The 12,237-nt window shown below is 39.6% G+C and overlaps 1 protein-coding gene across 17 annotated transcripts in view; it reads right to left on the bottom strand.

Moving 5' to 3' along the window:
* The window catches only part of MAST2 (microtubule associated serine/threonine kinase 2), a 213,261-nt gene that overhangs the window by 112,171 nt on the left and 88,853 nt on the right, over positions 1-12,237 (bottom strand). The gene's annotated exons all lie outside the window — the stretch shown is intronic.

The raw sequence follows: 12,237 nt of genomic DNA, 5'->3' as shown, positions 1-12,237 counted from the left end.
CAAAAGCAGAGGAAGGCCGGAAATTTTACGGTTTTTGTTCAGTCGCACAGACCACGAGCACGCAGAAGGCACAGGCAGTGATGCGCACAGCACCGCGACACACCAACCCTCCCCGGGTTTGGGTTTCAACGTCCATCTCAGCACGTCGGTGCTTCCCCCATGCACCCATACATCCGCCCTGCGCTTCCGCACGGAGCCACTAGGTGGCAGCCGCCGCCCGCCAGCCGCCGCTGCCGATGCTTGCCCCACACTCAGCCCCGCCTGACACCGCCCCTCGGCCCCGCCCCTTGGGGCTGGCCCCGCCTCCTTTATCCCTGATCCCGCCCCCCGAACATTGAGAATAGTCAATAGAAGAACAAATCCATCATCTCCAGCGATCTCTTTTCCGTATTTAGTGATGGTGACGTGCTGACTGACATGATTAACAGTGTGAATGACAACCTGCCAATGATCTGTTAAGTCAGATACTGGTCATTGGCAAAGTTTTTCAAAGATACCAAGAAATTACAGCTACGAGAACTTACAAAAAACATTAAAGCATCATTAAATCCTACCCATGCTGGTTTTATTTTCAAATTCCCTACACTTTGAAATTTCCTTGCTGTTGAACAGCACTGAGCAAATTCCATGTGTGAATTCTCACAAGCCTGACAGCTTACAGCATCACGAAATAAATTCCTATCATCAGACAAACTTGTCAAGATCTAATCAAAACATTTCAAGTATGTAAGATAATAAATCATTAGCATCTATAACAGGTTGTGTGGTTTATAGTCTAGAAAGGTGCTTCTTCCACTCCCGTTTGTTGGAAAGAATTAGTTTCCAACTGTGAAGTCTAGGTAGCAGTGACAGCTTTTTGCCACTGCAAATGGATATATAGGTAAGATACAGTTATTATATATTACTCTCTTTGCATCTATATATATATGTATCTCTTACAGCATCTCCTCAGGTGTATTAAATTTATCATCTTTAAAGAATATCTGATATAACAAAGGTGCTTAGCAGTGGGTACTTTTTCAATTCAAACAGCATATTTCTGTTTATTCCAACACAGTCGGCCCCAAAACACTTCAGAATGGATGTAGAAAACTCTGGAATTTAATAGTACAGATGAAAAAGGAAAACAGTGACCTTTAAATCTCTATACCTTCTATTTTTTGAGCTTTTAGGATTCAGTTTTACAAGCTTTGCTCTAGTCATTAGGGCTGAAAAGCCACTGAAAAGCACAGGTCCGTTAACTGTGACTTACAGACATACACCACAGGAATCGTGGTCCAGTAACAGGAGTGGACAAACCTTTTCTGTTCCTCTACTACTGTACATTTGTTTTACTCGCACAATAATATTACCTTTAATACTTCCTATAATGCAGCTAATTCAGGATTCACTGTATGCAAGGTTAAAGAAGGACTCACTTGGGCTTTGTTCCTGAAATCATCCTTTGAAATCTGTGATCAACTGAGTTTCCACATCAGGAAGGAGAAAAGTGCTAGCAGGTGATATCTCGATACACCTGAAATATTATTCTATCCATGTAGCAATCGGTTTCATTCTGCACCTCCACCCTGACAAACACAGAGCAGCTCTGGAATCAATACCCAGCAGTTCGAATTTAATATCTTTGTGGTCTTGACAACAAAGAGTACAATCAAAGCAATCAATTTTTATACCTGTTGTTCCACTCCACTTCATCTTGTGTCAGCCTTAAAATCCCCTTGAAAAACCCCGTGAGCTGTACATCAAGTCCTACCCCAACTCCTGCAGCACTTTTCCTGTCCTAGGACAAACACCAGGCCTGCGCCCTATTCGCCCTTTTCCACCTTGCCACAGCATGGCTGGGAACAGCACTTCCTTATCATCCTCCAAACCAGGCCAGGAATGGTGGAGCCAGTACAAAAGCACTGGAGCTGGAAGCCACAATACTGTGAGCAGTGTAATTATAAGCTTTGCTTTTCCTGAATCATCAGTGTCTAAAAAAGCTACACCCCAGGGAAGAAGAAGAAAGAAAATGCCTTGAGACGGAAGCAAGGAAGGAGCAGACTGCAGACAGCACGGGTGACCTACTTCAGGGTACCTATTTGAGGATATCCACTGTCAGGAGAACACTGCACACCTCCAGGGAACACAGCAGACAACAAAAACGCTTCCCAGAGATAGGGATACACACACAGGGTGGAGACTCAGCTGGGTCTTAAGATGGCTTCACGCTTTAATGCGTGTGATGGGACCAAACAGGAGCTTACATCTAAAAATGCTGGGGCAATGTCAAAGCACTGATCAAATAATTATGGGAAACACTGACGTTCAATGGCATTTCACAAGTACCCTATATAAAGGTAAAACTCCACTTAGAGTCAGTTTCATAGTAAACATTTTAGATAGCAAATGATGAAGGATGTGATGTTACGTGACTGGTTTTCACCAGCTCCAGAAAGGAGGTTGGTACTGTATATCCACATACCCTGAAAAAAGAAAACACATTTTAAGAGGTAAGGTTACTAATAAAAGAGTACTGAGCTGTGACTACTTGATCTGAAGCGCTATTTACAGGGTGCAGCTGAAATCCTCTAAGTAAATGTGCTAGTTTATCCTAAAGAACATTTTTCATTCAAGACCCCCCTTCTGATGAGAACAACACAAGAACATCCAAGATTCAGGCTGCCTCCTTCAGCAGCACATCTGCCTCCCGAGGCACTCATGTTGCCAGTACCTCTATATATTACCATTATTGCTTCAGCCAGCCTCCATGCCACCTGCTCTCTAGGTCAACATAACCCTCAAACGACAGGCTTACATTTATACTGGATTTATAGGAAGTAATAAATGGCATAAGAACACTTTAAAAGATTTTTGCACATTATTCATGCTTTCAGAAGCAGAAACTACTTCTTTCACAGATACAAAAAAAATAAGAAGCGTATTAAATCTTGAAGTACTGAAGTGACATGAACAGACTGTTCTGAAAGTTAATTTTTTGTATCAGTTCCATATTTCAAGGCATAATTATTAACCATGCGACTTGATCTCTACATGACAAAAGAATCAGCAGATTTTCAGACAACTAGTTAAAAACTGAACCTTGGGAAAGAAACTCAGCATCGTGGAGTCTACACAAAGCTGGTTCAAACACCCTCCTTCAAAACGGCTCCTTGTATTTGTTTCCTTCGAATTTTATCATCTCAGACCACGCAGATATAAAATCAGTTGGACACTGTCACATGCTACGATTCAGGTTTCACAATAGGATTACATCCTCACTATCATTTCTGAGGGAGCAAGGAAGCTAGAAGACACACTGGTCATTTTAAGGATCACTTTTCTGTTTACATAATATATTGTTTAGCGCACAGATACTGAAAATGTATTCTATTGTCATCTTTCATGTACAGAAACTGCATCTGAAAACAGGAGTGTTTCAGACAGCAGTAAGACTGCTGGCTTTTTGCCTACATATAGGCACACAATATGAAATGGAAGTCTGGAAATCTATTTGTTCATTGACCTACAATACAGCCCGTATCTTTTAAATAGATAATGTTACATTATAAAAGTGTCAAGAAACCAGGAGCCCATCACTCAAATTTTGTCACTTTCTCTCAGTCTTGCAATTTGTCCTTGAATATGTAGCTGCACATATGGCACAGACCCACAGGCAAAGTTGGATGCTGGAGTCTGCACTGACGGCAGCTTAAACCTAGTCCTTTCATATTAAAGTGAGAACCATCGCTACACTCAGGCTGTTGCATATTTCTGCCAGAGCAGACAGCATGATTCCTGCGACTGCCTTTGACCTTGGCTCTCTTGCAAGGTAGCTCACTATCATACCAGGTGGGACAACAGACAAATATTTTTACAGCTGCAACAGTAAATACATCTCAGTTAATAAGTTAATATTTCACAGATGATGAAACTCCACTGACAGTCAGTGACCTGGTACCATGCACTCGTGTTTTACTACTTTCCCTTTGCTGGCTCTGTTTGGCTTTAGGGTATGCTACCAACCAGCAGGGGATTAATTAAATCTCTTTCTATACATAACCATTTGCATTACAGAAATGATATAATGAGGGTTGGAATCTCCAGTTCTGATGGAAAATACAACCTGGCCATGCAAGGACAAACTGTAATCCATCCATCAGATTAACAGGGAGGAATTTTTCATGGTGATTAAAAAAAAAGAACTACCCACCCCACATTAAGCTTCTCTTTCTCCTATCAGAATCTGTCGAGAAAAATAAATTTTCTTCTCTGGTTATTAAAAATGGTACTTCTTCATTTCTCTCTCCGGAAATTATCACATCTGAACTTGTTACCCAAACTCATCAGCAAAGGATTTTAAATACCACCACTAAAACCATATCTGTATTGAATGTCAGCTTAACCTATGTAAATGCTACAGATATTTTTTATAACATACTGGCTCTTTAGAAACTAAATTCAGGATCATACTGTTAGATCATCTGCTTAGCTACAGAGATGCTCAAAATACAGAAAATGCATACCCAAGCTCTTGCAAATACCATTGAAAATATTGAGAGGACACCAATTTTAATTCCCAGACCTTCCCCCACACTATACAGAATTTATGCCTGCAATCACACAAATCCTGAATTGCCATGGATAGCTCAGACCCAGAGCATCTTCCCACATTTCCAGTACCAGCCAAACTGTCTGGAACTGCCCTTTCCTAAGGAATCTCATCTCACTTTCATGGTGACAGGATGCTAGAACCTTCAGGACAATGTTTGTGGCACTAGAAGAGTTAATGGTGTACCTGTTCACCCTGTGTTACCCTAAATATATTACAAGTTCAAAGCAAATCACATGTATTATTTGGATTAGTTCTCTACATCAACACAAGTTACACGTCAGTAAAAATGCAATTTGCAAAGTACATTAACATATAAATCCAAATGGGGAAAGAAACCTCAGCTGGTTAACCAACAGGCAACCCTATTTTTCTAAATAATCAGTTTATATCAGTCTTCAAACCCACAGGTCATGAATCACCCAATGATGCATTTAATGTTTTTAGCATCTTCTGGCCTTTCACTTCTCTTTAGCTTAGGAATCCCATATTAGTCAGCATAAAATAAAATAAATCCTTTGGATTCGTTTCAAATTCTATTACTGCAGAAGAAAATAAAGCTAACAGCCCTTTAAACTCTAAGCAAAATTCTCAAACACAGCAAATTACTTTCCCTCCCGTCTGGAAAATGCAATGTTCGTCCTTTGTAGGCAAAGCTAAGGATTCCAGGTCACATCTGTGCATTAACCTGTCAAGAATATATGCCTCCAGAAGTTGCCCAGTAACCTTTTACATCACTTAACCTCAGGGCTTTCCATAAGATTTAGGATATTGGTTACTTGACCTAAAATAATTCCAGAATACATCTCAAAACAGACAAGAATTCCCGCTTTCCTCAGAATAGTTTCAGTGCCCACTCCCACATATATGTATTTTAGGAAGCTGAAATGTCTGCTCCGTATTTTGAACATTACATCATGTTTTCAAGCCCAAAATATGACATTACACAGTACACCATAGGCCAAACTGAATCCACTTGTGGTAACAAACACCACTGGAGCTACACATCATGGCTTGGATAGGCAGGTGACAATCAAACCGATGCATGCAAACCACATTCCCAAGTGGGTGAATGGAGAGTTACCCAACCTCAGGAATAAGCCAGCTGCCACAGCTGAGATACAGATTAGGCAAGGAGTAGGTGTCTGCAGCCAAGGGCAGGGTGGTACATGCACATCCCTCACTAGCCAGAGCAATGAAATGACTTGCAGTTCTCCAAATCTCATTTCCTCCACAGGATTCATTCCTGTCTCTGGGGTTTTTGGGATCAAGAGCACAGGGTCACTCTAATTTCATGCTACCAGTCAAGCAGCAGTCTAGTGAGGAAAATAGCTGGTTTCCTATTTGATTCCACACTTTTCACATGAGGTTAAACGTTGAACAGTTTCTGGAAATTAGAAACAACCTCTGGGAACCCTGGTCACCTCAAGAACAGCAGGTACAGTAACTCAGCTGCTCAGCCCTTAGACATCAGCAAACTAATTTACTAATTTGGCTTTTTTTCCTCCGGGCTGAAAGAAAAACCCCTTTAGCAGCAGCCCTCTTCAAATACACTTGCCAAACACATTTAAATGATAGGTAGCACATAAAAGATGATGTTTTGAAGATGTCATTTCATTTGCAGGAAAATCTAAAGATTGCAGCTTGAATTTGCCAACCCAGAGTCTTAGATGTGGTGCAGCAGCATAGGAAAAACAGCAGAACAGAAGGAAAAATGTGAATTTGCTCTCGTAACAGACAACTCATAAATTCCAACAGCAGAGTGGCTTCAGAAGACCATTATGATAACTTATTCCCTGAAATGAACAATAACAGCTACCCAAAAGGTGCGTGTGGATCAATGAAATAAGCAGCAAGATGCATGGTAGTCCCCTGTAAATAAAAGGCAGGTTATACTTCAGAACCTGAGCAATAACACCCTTAATAAATGTTCCAAATCTTCCTTACATGTATTATATTTTTGCACAAATTAGCCTAAGGGAGAGGGAATACTGGCAGGAATAAAGCCCACAGCTTAGACAGCTCATTCATCTTTCGCATTACTTAATTCTGGTTTTTCAAGGCCATGAAGCACATTACTGATCCACCCCATGTGTCAAAAAGCCTGCCCAGCACTGAACAGCCATCCAAAATAATGGGAGCAACTGTTCAACATTCTTTCATTTTGCCAGAGTGCACCAGTTTCAGAAATGTTAAGTCAAAAGGTCACGTTCTACAGCATTCTGGAGAACGCAGCAAAGGGAGTCATCGTGGAGACGCACAGGACTGCAGCTGGAACGCTATTGTTAGAAACTGCTCTTCAAATGACTCTGTCTTGACTTGCACCAAAAATTCCTTCAAGACTGGGCATGCAACAATCACAAGGAAACTGTCACAGCTGCTAAAAATGCCAAGAGCATGACAAATACACAAATCCTGGTTTATTTGCTCCCTTGTTGGCTTGCACTAATATTAATCTATGATTAAGTCAGTTGTCATTTCTCCTATACACACATCTACTCCTTAAAAGGCTGCTCCTGAAAGAATTGACAGCTGACATTGAGGCTACCTGACCATCCATTTATTTATAAAACTCTTTAGTCAGTCTTTAATGAATTTTAAACTGAATAATCAAGTCCAGCATCATTTTGGTGAGTTTCAGTCAATATGCTCTGGAATGTACTGTTGGAGACAATGTCCAACACTGCGGCTGAAACAAGAAAAGGTACTTGGTCAGCTCAATATTATCAGCAGCAGCAGATACCTCGCAACAGTCCAAAGGTCCAAAGGGTTCTGTTTATTCTGTCAGGCTGGTTTCTCACCAACCCCCCAACCTGTGAAGTATTTGGAAGCAGACAGGCAGAAATTAAGTTCTGGTGGTTGTTTTTGAGAGGCACGCTGCAGGTCTCCAATTGCTTTGCAATTGTTAGGCTAAGACTTTTGATACATCAACAGAATTTTATCTTTATAATTGCAAACTAATTTAGATAAGAAGAAAATCTCTGTCAGAGCAGTCTCCCTGGATAGCCTGGCAACCCCTGAGATAAGTCCAAGTTTCCTAGTAATAGCAGTCTGGAAGAAAGTTCTAGGGAAGAGAAACCTTCTCATTCTTCAAAAAGCCTGAACAGTGGAGGTGCCTCCCATCCTCCCCTAAAGCTGCAGCAAGTCCATTCCACATACGTCATGTGAAAACACTCTCAGAAATTGAAAGCATAAGCAATCAATTTTAAAGATATTTAGTAATTAGTCCTAAAAGGAATTCCAAGCGTATAAAGCTCCCTTGCCTTCATCTAGTTTATGACTGATAGCATCTGTAACCTCACGAGGCATCCATTAAGTTCAGCAGTTAATTACATCTGCTCTGACTGGACATTATTTACGGAACAAGGAGATGTAATTTTTCATTGCTTAGCTAATCTACATGAGGCACTTCAGTTTACCCCTCTCAAATCACTGCTGCCCAACCCAAGCAGGGAAGGACGGACAGGAAAAGGGTTTTCTCATTGCTTTTTGCAAAGGAAGAGTTAAAGGCCATCATCCACTTAATGAAGAAATCCACAGGCTGAGCACCATGTGAAAACTTGGAATAAGCAGATGCCAGCCAGGATTTACATCTTTGTAAGCAGACACCAGAATCTGAACTTCTCTTTTTGGCCTCAAAAGTGAATGGTCTCTGATGCTGCTTATGTCTGCTGGGCTCCAAACTGCAGCCAAACTGAACTGTAAAACCTTGACAGAAGTGATGAAAGAAAGGGCTCTGGTGCTTCATTCCCAGACAATAAATATTTTTTACAACAAATGCAAATAACCACAGAAAGTTTACGTTTGTATTATGTGTACAGGAAGACATTCATTCCTCAAAATACAAGGGATGTAAATCACACTTAGTGTGACTCAAAGTATTTCTACAACTCCCTTTTTATAATTAGTTCTGGAAAACAATATTTTCAGTGAAAAACAAACATTAAATTGAAACGTGCTCTCCTATCCTCTCTTTCACACGTACTTTCAAACAGGTGTTTTATTTGCTTATTTAAACTAACCACAAAGACACACACAAAAAGAAGGGGGGCAATTCAACGGTCCTCTCTGTTTTGGCAAGTTATAAGTGTAAGAACCACCAACCTTACCCTAATTTTAGAATTACAATCTTGGACTATCTTAATTTCAAGGTAACACCACTGCTTGCCATGTTGACATGTGAGAGTGCTCTGAGGCGGAATCCACATGGGGAAAGTGGTGCTAGGCCAAACCCAAGGTGAATTTACAGATCAAGTGTGGTGAGAGTTTCATACTGGTGTATGTAAAACAATCTTCAGGCTTAGAGAGGAAGCAGAACACATCTCAAGAAAGCAACATCTATTGCCTTCAAAATGAAAGACAACAGAGCTGGGAGCCATAAGCACTGACTGACCTCATTCCTGGGCATGCTTTTAAAGAACCACATCCAGTCCTGTTCTTCAGGTATATCATAAATTGCCCAAATGTCAAGTGAACTAAGGTTTCTGGATCAGTAAGATTTCTCATATGAAAAAGCATGTGATACCATCTAAACATCTTTCATAGATTTATTTCTGAACAACCTTACATTTAATGCAGTTGGATAATTCAGACTTACTTGGTGCCAAGAGATCTGTTTCAGAGTAAAGGAAAATTCATCCCCAATTAAAGTACTGGTAAAATACAGGCACTCACTCCCAAAGCACAGATTTGAGAAACTGCAGACTGTGCCTAATGACTTTTAGTACTGATGGGCGATTAGTGTGCTCTGTAATGGACTGACAGAAACAGCTGATTCTATTACAAGGACATGTTCTGGCTAAGATTTTCTTTCTGTTGCATTTAAATTATAAATATGAGCTCTCTTGAAAATATACGAAGACAAAAGATATTAATCAATCTCTAAAACTTCTGTCTTCTGTCCCTTACCATACTTCAAATTAGAACAAACACTGACTTCATCACCAGGAAAAGCCTCTCAAGTACTCAGGACTGTCTGTACCGTCATTATTTTTCCATACCATCAAGCACACAGTTCTCTTCATCCTCTACATCTTTTGGAAGAAACTGCAAGGTTTTTTCCATTCGGGTGCTGGCTTCAAAGGTAGATTTTGAGGTATATTCCAATTAGTTCTTATGGGTACAGAAGAAATTTCTGAAGTTGATGAACAATGTGCAAATCCATCAGTAATCATCACTGATGAGTCCTCCAAAGAGGATTTGGGAAGGGGCTCTTCCTGAACCTGAGAGATCTCACAAGGACTAGTCTAATCAATGACCTTGTTCACACTTCCTGGTTCAATTCCATGCACGGTTAAAGCATTCAGCTTTTGGGAATCAAAAGTCTTTAATACAGTACTTTTAACTCGAAGTCTTTACCGTACTATAGGAGAACTGGAACACCAGACCAAAGTCCATGTTTCTCCGACACACACTTTATAAAACCTACGAAAGTTATAGATACTGGAAAGGAGAAGCAGCACGTCAAGTGTAAACCACACAACAGGCAAATTTTTAGGACATCAAAACAATCAAGTACAGAAGTGGTGCAAGCACCTATAAACCTCTGTACAAGCTTCCTCACTGATGTTTTTTAAATGTGGTTCCAATCTTTTTTTGCCTATCTCACTCCAGTAACAATCAACCCTGGTTCAATAGCTTTTTTCAGGGTAGAATTTACAATTTTGGGGTCCTTTCCATAGATGTTAGAGGACATTCTATACAAAGGGTATTTGTTGCAGACGTTATAACACTTAACTTCTGTGATGCTCACGAGTGAGAAAGAAATTCTTATGAGAGTTTGCACAGACCATTTTGCATTTTTGAGAGGGACCAAACTACAAATTATAAAAAGATAAAAGTTCACTGACCATCTGTGAAGAGATAACCTAAATGGGTTTCAAAGAAACACCCTAGATTTAACTTTCTAACGGCAACCCCCTTCCTATATGCTCTTTGGTGCAAGTTGTCTTCTCCATAAGAAAATCCTTGGTTTATTTTTTTATTAGATGTTTAACTCATTAATCCATATTCAGACATTAATGTTTTCTCCCAGCCTATGCTACAACACCGTATTGGTGCTCACCAAATTCTCCTGAGGGAAGTGCAACGTCAGCAGCCAGAAACAAGGATTATTAAAAGAATTAAAGTGTTCCTGTAAAATCATTCACTGCATACACAAAAACTGAATTAAGTTTGTTCGTTCTCCTCTAAATTTATATTCTGTGATAAATATTTTTTCATGTCAATAAAAGTTTAGAAATTGATAAAATAGTTCCAACATATTCTGACTGCAACAAGTTCAAAACTTTTTAATGTATTTTCAGTTTCTCACAAACTAGAAGTGAAGGGAGGAAAAGGAAAGATGGCGATTCCATCTTTCCATTTAAATTGGGTTCCACTTAGATCCTATTCTTGGGCCTAAAACATTACACCAAATTTACCACTGCATTTTAAGCATTTCAGTTTACGTAAGAGGACAGATACATCTTCAGACAGAAACTTTAAGGATTTAAGGGTTTATTTTTAATGCAGACTTTGCTGAATTCACAATTTTAACATCAGAAAGCAAAACCACCATCTGGTCCAGAAATTACAGATGACTGGATTAGGAGACTTAAGTGACATACGTAATCCCAGTGCAGCTTCTGGGGTTACTGCAGATTTACATATACGCTAAGTGACAGACTTAACACCTTAAATGGTCTTTTCTCACTTATATGATTAAAAAAGCAAGTCACAGGTAACATTCATGAGGGTTTTTTTCACTGTTATTAACTCACCACTATCCTCTTAAACAAGACTATGATTTTTTTTTGCCCATCATTTATTTTCATACAAGTATTTATCTTTGAAACAAACTATAACATCAGCTTGACATTTATCTAAGAAAAATACTGAGGTGGCTCACGCAGAGACAGGGACTATCAGAGGTTTGGCCAAAAAAATACATGTCTTGAGAGAAAAAGCAGGTTTTCAGATGCAAGTCTGCTGCCTTACTAGGAGATGAGCCCCTGGGAAAGTGCGCTGCTTTGTTAACATGCGGTTGGAATATTTTTCAGCTGGAGGTAAAGCGACTGTACTCATACTCCCACCCACACCTGAAGCTGTGAGAAGCTAGCCAGCATTTATGGCTGGGCTGCTTAAATTGCAGTGTACAACTTGCTTAACAAAAAATTAAAATCAATAGACATTATGCCTAGTTATTTAAAAATCGATAGATTTTATAGATGACTAAAATATTCTTTTCATTTTCCCAATATGCTAATTGAATATTTATAAGCCTCTCTACCCAAGTTTAATATTAAATGCAGATGTAACCAGAGAATTTAAATGTGTGTTGATTCTAGGAACCTGTACTGTAAAACCCGGAAATAATTATTAGCAAGATACCTACTGAACAGTGCTAAACCTTATTTTTAGTCTTAGTATTTCACGTTTTGCCAGTTTCAGTATGCTTAAATACCCTGTTCAGTCCTAGACAGCTTATGAACAGGATATGGAACTGATAAAGCAAATGACTGACAAAAAAGATAGTATTTCAAAACAATACAGGGACCTCGCTGCACAAATTTCCATTAATTTCAATGGAAAAAGTGGGAAATTAAGTCCATTGTACTGTCTGAAAATCTCTACCTGTGGTTTCCTTCATACCTAACAGGCTTTCG

This window comes from Pezoporus wallicus, unplaced genomic scaffold (assembly GCF_028554395.1).
Source record: "Pezoporus wallicus isolate ANWC-B61680 ecotype Strahan unplaced genomic scaffold, APGP_CSIRO_Pwel_v1 contig_10084, whole genome shotgun sequence".
Lineage (NCBI taxonomy): Eukaryota > Metazoa > Chordata > Aves > Psittaciformes > Psittacidae > Pezoporus > Pezoporus wallicus.
This window is presented reverse-complemented; position numbering and strand designations above follow the sequence as displayed.